Raw genomic sequence first — 9,550 nt, forward strand, 5'->3', positions numbered from 1 at the left:
TATTCACATATGTTCTGATTTGCAGGGACTAAGAAGAAGTGAGAATATGGAGCATGGGAAGATAAACTTGATCATGGGGAATAGGAAAGTTACACATGTCACCAAGATTGGAGTTTATTATTTGTTGCTAAGTAGTGGGTTAACATAAGATTTGAATCAATGTTGTTACTCGTCAGAAATGGCAAGAAATATTATTTCCTTTCATGGATTGTACAAACAAAGTTTTACCTTTTCGTTTGATAATGAATGTTGTGGTATTAATGCTTTCTTTAATAATATTCTTTATATTAAAGCATTACCTTGTGATGGTGTGTATGAAACTGCGTCGGTTGTTGATAACCTAGGAAATAATGTATTGTGTATCGATTCTTCCACTAGCTTGGATAAAGCATCATTATGGTATTGTCGTCTTGGACATGTAACCAAGAAACGCATAGGCCAACTCCAAAAGGATGGAGTCTTGGATTCATTTGACCTAAAGTCAGATGATAGTTGTGAATCTTGTTTGCTTGGAAAAATGACAAAGTCATCCTTCATAGGTACTTGTGCTAGGGGTGAAGGTTTGTTGGATCTTTTACACACTGATGTGTGTGGACCCTTCAGAACCGCCACAAGAGATGTTAACCGCTTCTATGTGACTTTTATTGATGATTATAGTAGATATGGATATGTCTACTTAATCAAGCGTAAGTCAGAAACCTTTGAAAAGTTCAAGGAGTTTAAACAGGAAGTGGAGAATCAGTTCGGCAGGAACATTAAGATGCTTCGATCCGAACAAGATGGTGAGTATCTTAGTATAGAGTTCCTTGACTATCTTAAGGAATGTGGGATTGTCTCACAATTGACACCTCCCAGGACACCACAGTTGAATAGTGTGGCTGAGAGGCGCAATCGAACCTTGTTGGATATGGTTCGTTCCATGATGAGTCGAGCTTCGCTACCAATCTCATTTTGGGGGTATGCCTTAGAGACTGCCGCCCATATCCTAATCTAGTCCCTACCGAAAAGGTTGCCAAAACACCTCACGAGATGTGGACTGGAAGAGTTCCCAATCTGGACCACATCAAGATTTGGGGTTGCGAGGCTTTTGTGAGGCGTGAGACTCACGATAAGCTCGAACCTCGAAGTGAGAGGTGTATTTTCATCACAGAAATCCTTTGGTTACCTCTTCTACAGACCCAACGATAATGTGGTCTTTGTAGCAAGGAGATGAGTCTTTCGCGAGAGAGAATTCATAAGCCAAGGAAACAGTGGGAGGCAAATTGACCTTGAAGAAATTCAAGAGTCAAGTGGTGAAGGAACCTCAAACCCTAGCAATCAACCTGAGGAGGAAACTTATGTTCGATCCGACAGATGAGTCTGTACCTCTGAGGCGTTCCACGAGAGTTAGGAATGCACCTGAGCATTACTATGGTTTCCATATTACTACGGAAGGTGATACACTTATCAGTGATAGCACACTGGTAAGTCTGGATGAACCTAACAGCTACACGGAAGCCATGGCAGGCCCTGAGGCTGCTAAATGGAAAAAGGCTATGGACAGCGAGATACAGTCCATGTATGACAATCAAGTTTGGAACTTGGTTGACAATGTACCAAGTCGTAAGACAGTCGGGTGTAAATGTATCTTCAAGAAGAAGTGTCACACCCCCAAACCAAGGATGGCGGAAACGTCCGGGGGTGGAGGACTTCATGTATAGTATCATAACAGCAATTGTAATAGTAATTCAAGCAAACACAACCAACATATATATAATTGAAAAAAAATTACATCATTGTATGAATTACATGTTTACGAATCAATTACAATATGTTGATAAAATATGAAATAGTAGACGCCTTAGCGTCCCATCCTCAAAAGCACTTGATTACCTGTTTAATGATTTCCTGAGAATACAAGTTGTTTGAAAAAGTGTCAACACAAAGGTTGGTGAGTTCATAAGCTTTTCGTTTGTAAAAGTACTATTTGTGTTAGAAAAATCCAATATTTTCCTTAATGTGTAAATGTAGTCTTAAAACCCAAAGACCGAAATGTACAAGTAATTTATCATATTTATAGTAAAACAATGCAAGTTTAAATCGACATAAACTCGTTAAATTTTAATGAAGTCCCCGTAAATTCCAATGTTTGTTAATACTTTATGTGAGTTTATTATAACCATACTATGACCAAGGTTGCCTAAAACGACGTTCTTCAGGCGTCGGAAATGTTATGACATTTGTCACCCCAGACCTATCGGTCTAACTGTTGCATGCAGTTTAGGTGTGGGTTTGTCAAACCCAATATAGATCTATACACAAGTATCACGCTCTCCCTCAAGGAGACTCTGGTTACAATACAGGACTTAATGGTAATTTGAAGTAAATGTCTCACAAAGTCATTAACGGAATTACGTGTTATGAAAACTTGGTACCGTATGGCCGTACCTTGCTTAATGAAAATATCCTTTGTATAAATGTACCCTTTTTAAATGTATGTGTTATGTAATGTATCATAAACTATACCTATTATAGTTTATCAACCAAGGGTAGTACGTGGTAATGTATGCAAACTATATTCAAAATAGTTTATTTAATGTTTGAATGTATCGATTGTACTTTGATTATAATCACTTGTTATTCTTTATATTTTATATGACCAAATCCATTTGTAAACTGATGTGTGTCTAAATATTAAGATAAAATGTCATATATTGCAGTAACATATAATCACATAAAGATATACACCTTGCTCAACATGTTACAAGGTGAAATGAAATTAACAGCAACTTTTCGTTAAAAACAGTTTCTGTTACCGTTCTTAGAAAATTTATAGAAAAATCATCAAAGCTCTAAATCCAAATCCGCAAATTTTGAGAGTTTGGAATATGAGTCTAGTTTGTTCGTAAATTTTATCATGATTTTTAGTGATCTCTAACAGAGGTGAAAAGGTTCATAATCACAGACTGGTCCGGGTTTGCCTCTGAAATGACAGGCAGTTTTGTAAAAATCACCATAAATTGTAGAAAAATCATATGGAGATGTGCAAGTAGTCATTTTAAAGCTAAGAGTTTGAACTACTTGCACCTAAAACAGTTTTGAAAACTAAAATATTTAAGTTGACCAAAACAGTCCGTGATTAACGTCCATCTTTTCTGATGTAATCTGTTAGAAAAAGTTTAATTGTGTTCTTGATGATTTTACTTGTATTCCCCCCTTAAAACTTAAGAAAAACATGTAAATGTATGGGTATGAACTCACCTTATGGGGTTTCAGTAGATGAAAGTGAGAGAGAGGAAGTGTTCAACTCAAGAACACTAAGAAGATGTCTTGATGATTCGAGAATCTAACACCGAATAAGATGGAACTTGTATAAGATATCAATGATTTGAGTAGAATGGAGTTTAATAATTATGTGAATGATGAAGATACTTACTAATTGAAGAAAGAAATCCCTGGAGAAAGCCTTGAAGTTCTTGAAGTTAAGAGAAAAGATGAGAGAATTTTGGAGAGTGTTCTTGGTTGCTAAGTGTAGAATGAAAGAGTTTTATGGAGAATGAGGAGAGAGGATCAATCCTCCAGCTCTTAGAACGTGGGAAGAGCTGGAGATTGGCTGTAAAGGTCCACTAAGGAGACAAGGGGTAGTGGGAAAGAGTGGCTAATCATAGAGTGAGGTGGTAGTGGTTTGCTTTTGCCATAAATTAAGGAAAAGCAAATATTCCCTCAATAATTAGTTCAATCACCAATTCTTTTAATATATTTTATAAAAACCCTGGAGATTTATATATTTTGGGGCCTTAGTTTATAAAATAAAGTTTTGGGTGAAAATCCCACGTTAAAATAATGAAAAACGGAGTTAAAACGAAGTCGTAGTCGAAAAACCGGTAAAAAGGAGCTGTCTGCGGACCTTCGGACCCTCGGACCCTCGGACCCTCGCTTCGGATCTTCGGACCCTCGCTTCGGATCAGAGGCCTCGGATGCGAGGCTTCGGATGAGAGGCTTCGGATGCGAGGCTTCGGTCCAGAAGCTTCGGTTTCGGATCCTTAAAGCTATTTTACTCGTTTTTACCCCGTTTCAAGCGATTTTTGACCCGGTCAAGGGTCGAGATGACCCAAATGATTACAAAAAGTTAAAGTAACTTTTGAGAGAGATTTGGGAGAGATTTCAAATAGAAAGAGATAGAGTGAAAACGATTTAGAGAGGTTTCGTTTGTGATTAATTTGAGTGTCCGGCTTCACAACGCAAGGTTCGTAAACCCCATTAAACCGTGTTTTAGTGTCTTACACAATCCCGATGATTGTGTAATAGTGTTTTATCGCTTTGGTTCGTTTTTTAGCACTTGTTAAGGCTACGGAAAATCAAACACATGAACTTTCCAAATGATGATTTCTCATTAAAATAGCGAATTGTATAGTGATTTCATAACGTAAACCCTAGCATACAAGGGTTATTGGAGTTGACCGGTTTGACTTGTTGACTTTGAATTGACCGAAATTTGACGGTTGTCACATCATCCCCCCGTTAGAAGGAATTTCGTCCCGAAATTTTCATTTTGACTGGGATTTCAAGAGTTTGGGAAGAGATGTGGATACTTTTGTTTCATCTGATCCTCGCGTTCCCAGGTGAATTCGGGTCCTCGTTTAGCGTTCCAACGTACCTTCACGATGGGAATACGACTTTGTTTCGTTCGTTTGATTTCCCGATCCATGATTTCGACTGGTTCCTCCACGAAGTGGAGATTTTCGTTAACTTTGATTTCGTCGAGTGGTATTACGAGTGTCTCATCAGACAAACACTTCTTTAGGTTCGACACGTGAAATGTGGGATGTACTTTGTCGAGTTCCTGAGGTAATCGAAGTTTGTATGCTACTGGCCCAATCCTAGCAAGGATTTCGAATGGCCCGATGTACCTTGGATTTAGTTTCCCGCATTTGCCGAATCGTATCATTCCTTTCCAAGGGGAAACTTTTAGTAGTACTCGATCACCCACCTGGAATTCCAAGGGTTTGCGTCGTTTGTCTGCGTAACTCTTTTGCCGATCGCGAGACGCTTTCAGTCTCTCTCGAATTTGAACGATCTTTTCTATGGTTTCCCTTATGATTTCAGGGCCAGTGAGGGTGCTATTAGAGACTTGCCCTCTAGCTAGCTGTGTATCCCCCACCTCAGCCCAACACAGGGGTGATCTGTATTTGCGACCGTAAAGAGCTTCGAATGGAGCGACTTTGATGCTAGTATGATAGCTGTTATTGTAGGAGAATTCGATAAGCGGTAGATGGGTATCCCATGCTTTACCGAAGTCTATCACACAAGCTCTTAACATGTCTTCCAACGTTTGAATGGTTCGTTCGCTCTGTCCGTCGGTTTGTGGGTGGTAGGCCGTACTCATGTCAAGCCTAGTTCCCAATGATTTTTGTAGAGACTGCCAAAACCGTGAGGTAAATCTACTATCTCTATCGGAGATAATGGATATCGGTACACCATGGAGTCGTACAATCTCTCTGATGTACGTTCTAGTCAGCTTCTCCATCTTGTCGGTTTCTTTCATTGGTAGGAAGTGTGCTGATTTGGTCAATCTGTCTACAATTACCCATATTGTGTCAAGCCCGCCCGATGTCTTAGGCAGCTTGGTTATGAAGTCCATGGTTATTCGTTCCCACTTCCACTCAGGTATATCCGGCTGTTGTAATAGCCCGGATGGTTTCTGGTATTCGATTTTGACCTTAGCGCAAGTCAGGCACTTGCTCACATAGGTAGCAATCTCAGCTTTCATGTTCGGCCACCAGTATAATCTCTTGAGGTCCAGATACATCTTATCCGACCCGGGATGGATGGAGTATCGAGTCTTGTGTGCTTCATTCATGACGACATCTCGGAGTCCACCGAACTTCGGTGTCCAAATCCGGTTCATGATATAACGTGCTCCATCATCCTTGACTTCTAAGTTTTTATCCATTCCCCTTAATGTCTCTCCTGCCACCTTTTCTGGTTTCAAAGCTTCCAGTTGAGCTTCCTTGATTTGTATGGTCAGGTGGGAATAGATTGTCATTGTTAAGGATTTTACTCGGCGGCCCGAGTACTCCTTCCTGCTTAGAGCATCGGCCACTACATTGGCCTTGCCCGGATGATAACGAATTTCGCACTCGTAGTCATTCAGCAACTCTACCCATCTCCTCTGTCGCATGTTGAGCTCTTTCTGATTGAGGATATGCTGAAGACTTTTGTGATCAGTGAAGATAGTGCATTTCGTGCCGTAGAGGTAGTGTCTCCAGATCTTCAAAGCGAATACCACTGCTCCTAATTCCAGGTCGTGCGTAGTATAATTAACCTCGTGCGTCTTAAGTTGTCTTGATGCATACGCGATAACCTTCCCTCTCTGCATGAGCACACATCCGAGGCCTTGATTCGAAGCATCACAGTACACTACGAAGTCCTCGGTTCCCTCTGGGAGAGACAAGATCGGTGCGCTGCATAGGGCTTGTTTTAACGTTTGGAAAGCAGTTTCTTGTTTATTTTCCCACTTGAATATCACACCTTTCTGCGTCAAGGTGGTGAGTGGTTTCGCAATCTTGGAGAAGTTTTGTATAAATCTTCGGTAGTAGCCAGCAAGCCCAAGGAATTGTCGAATTTCGGTTGGCGTCTTGGGTGCTGACCAATTCTCGATTGCCTTGATCTTGGAGGGATCCACATGTATGCCTTTCTCACTTACCACATGTCCAAGAAAATCCACTTCTCTAATCCAGAATTCACACTTAGAGAACTTAGCATAAAGCTTCTCCGCTCTTAGTGTCTCTAGCACTTGGCGTAGATGTAGGCGATGCTCTTCTTCGCTTCGCGAGTAGATCAAGATATCGTCGATGAATACGATTACAAACTTGTCTAGGTAGGGTCGACACACTCTATTCATTAGGTCCATGAATACCGCAGGTGCGTTTGTTAAACCGAAGGACATCACCACAAACTCGTAGTGCCCATAGCGAGTTCTGAATGCAGTTTTGGGAATATCTTCTTCTTGAACTCGTAGCTGATGGTAGCCTGACCTTAGGTCGATTTTTGAGAAGAAATTTGCTCCTTGGAGTTGGTCGAAAAGGTCGTCGATTCGGGGTAGAGGATATCGGTTTTTGATGGTGAGTTTGTTTAGTTCCCGATAGTCGATGCACATGCGAAAGGATCCGTCCTTCTTCTTTACAAAAAGGACTGGTGCTCCCCAAGGTGAGAAGCTTGGTCTGATGAACCCTTTGCTCAAAAGCTCGGTCAACTGACTGGACAACTCCTGCATTTCTGATGGTGCGAGGCGGTATGGAGCTCTGGCTACGGGGGTAGCTCCGGGTATTAAGTCAATTCTGAAATCGACTTGTCGTGCGAGTGGTACACCAGGAAGATCCTCTGGGAACACATCCGGGAAGTTACACACTTCGGGGATGTCTTTGATGTCTTTCACGTCTTGTTTCTTGTCTACTACATGGGCTAAGAAGGCGTGGTACTCCTTCCGGAGATACTTTTGGGCTTTGATGCATGAGATGATTTGTAAATTCGCACTAGGTTTGTCACCATAGATGAGAAGGGTTTCGTCATTTGGTAGATTGAGGCGAACGGCCCTTTCGTAACATAGAATGTCGGCACGGTGAGGAACTAACCAATCCATCCCGATGATTACGTCGAAGCTTTTTATGGTGACTGGCATCAGGTCAATTTTAAATGTATGGTTGTCTAGAGTGAGAGTACATTCTGAGTATATATCGCTAGTGCGTTCTACTTTCCCATTTGCCATTTCTACTACATAAGTATCCTTTAGTGATTGGGGATTTTGTTCAAGTAAATGTTTATATTGGTGGCTCACGAAACTCCTCTCCGCTCCACTATCGAATAGTACGCATGCATAAGAGTTATTGAGGAGAAACGTACCGGTAACCACCGTGGGATCCTCGACTGCTTCCCCATGTCCTATTGCCAGGACTCTTCCTGCTCCACCAGCATTAGGGGCTTGTGCTTTGGGGCAGTCTCTTTTGAAATGACCTGCGTCTCCACAGTTGTAGCAGGTCCGGGTTGCCCCCGTACTGGCGACTTGGTTGATTGGTTGAGCCGGCGCTTTACAGAAACGAGCAGTGTGCCCCTTCCTGTCGCAGTTGTTACAGTGCATCTCCCTACAAGCACCATTGTGGTGAAAGTTGCACTTGTTGCACTTAGGTAGTTTTCCCGCATATGGCTTCGGTGGTGCTGGAGTGGTAGCAGTAGTGACAGTATTAGTGGCAGCATGGACAGCAACAATTTGTTGCTTCTTAGCGGGGTCCTGTGCTGGTTGGCTCTTCTTTTCGTTCCAGAACTTCCTTTTGTTGTTTCCTCCTTTTGATTTATCAGTGGTGGTGGTTGTAGTATTATGACCGGCTCGGTGGTCAACAAGTTGTTGTGCCAGCTCCCTGGCACTGTCAAAAGTAGTTGGCCTTGAAGCCAGGACACTACTTTGCACGTGGAGAGACAGTCCCCAAAGGTATCGCTCCACCTTTTTCTCCTCCGGAGTAACCATTGTTGGGCAGAGGAGAGCCAATTCATTGAATCGGGTGGTGTAGGTTTCAAGGTCAGAGCCCGTCATCCTGAGGTTCCAAAGTTCTTGTTCCAGCTTTTGAATTTCACCTCTCGGGCAGTACTCCTTCATCATCAACGCTTTTAGTTCTGCCCAGGTTATGGAGCTAGCCACTTCGAGAGTAAGTGACTTAATCCGGCAGTTCCACCAAGTAAGGGCCCGGCCGGTGAAGGTGAAGGCTGCGAACTTAACTTTGCTCGCTTCGGGGCAAGAGCACACCTGAAAGACTACTTCGGTCTTTTCAAACCATTGCATCAAAGCGATGAATCCCCCGCTTCCATTGAAGTTGTCGGGTTTGCCATTTGTGAAGTCTTTGTATGAACACTCTTTTGCACGCCACGTACTGTCTCCGTGGTTAGAGTGTGTAGCTCCCGATCCCGAACCACCAGCTCTGTTGGTCCCTATCTGCGACATTGCGGCCGCTACGGCTGCTGTTACTGCAGCCTGGAACATCGCGGGATCAAACTGTGGAGGCGGCGGCGGAGGAGGTGTTGCTGTGTTGCTGGAAGGTCTTGGTCTTCTCCTTGGCGGCATGGTTCTGGCATAAGTCGTAAACCAATGTACTTTTAGTAAAAGTGTATTTATAGGGAGAGAAATCTTTTATACATAAAGTATATTATTACGTTGTTTTCCGGTATGTTTACGATACATACGATTTTATACTTTTTATTGACCCAATACATTGGGTTATGAGGTAAAATGAAAGTATAAAATATTTTTTATTATAGTAACACAAAATACTCCTATAGTATTTGTAAATGTTTAGTTTTGAGTTCTTAAAGTATCCTTTGTAGTATGTTATTAGGTTTGTTAGATTTGTTGTCCATCCTGACCATCCCCCGGTATATGCAAGTCAATTCCCGGACAGATATAGTTGATCAGGCTATATCCTTCCCAGACTTGATTTACATATATCAAGGCATACCCATAATGTACAACTCATCTTCTTTTATTTTATGTTTTTCTAGTTATGACACTATGTGAGCATGTATG

Source organism: Lactuca virosa, chromosome 3 (genome assembly GCF_052849685.1).
Source record: "Lactuca virosa cultivar CGN04683 chromosome 3, Lactuca_virosa_CGN04683_v6, whole genome shotgun sequence".
Lineage (NCBI taxonomy): Eukaryota > Viridiplantae > Streptophyta > Magnoliopsida > Asterales > Asteraceae > Lactuca > Lactuca virosa.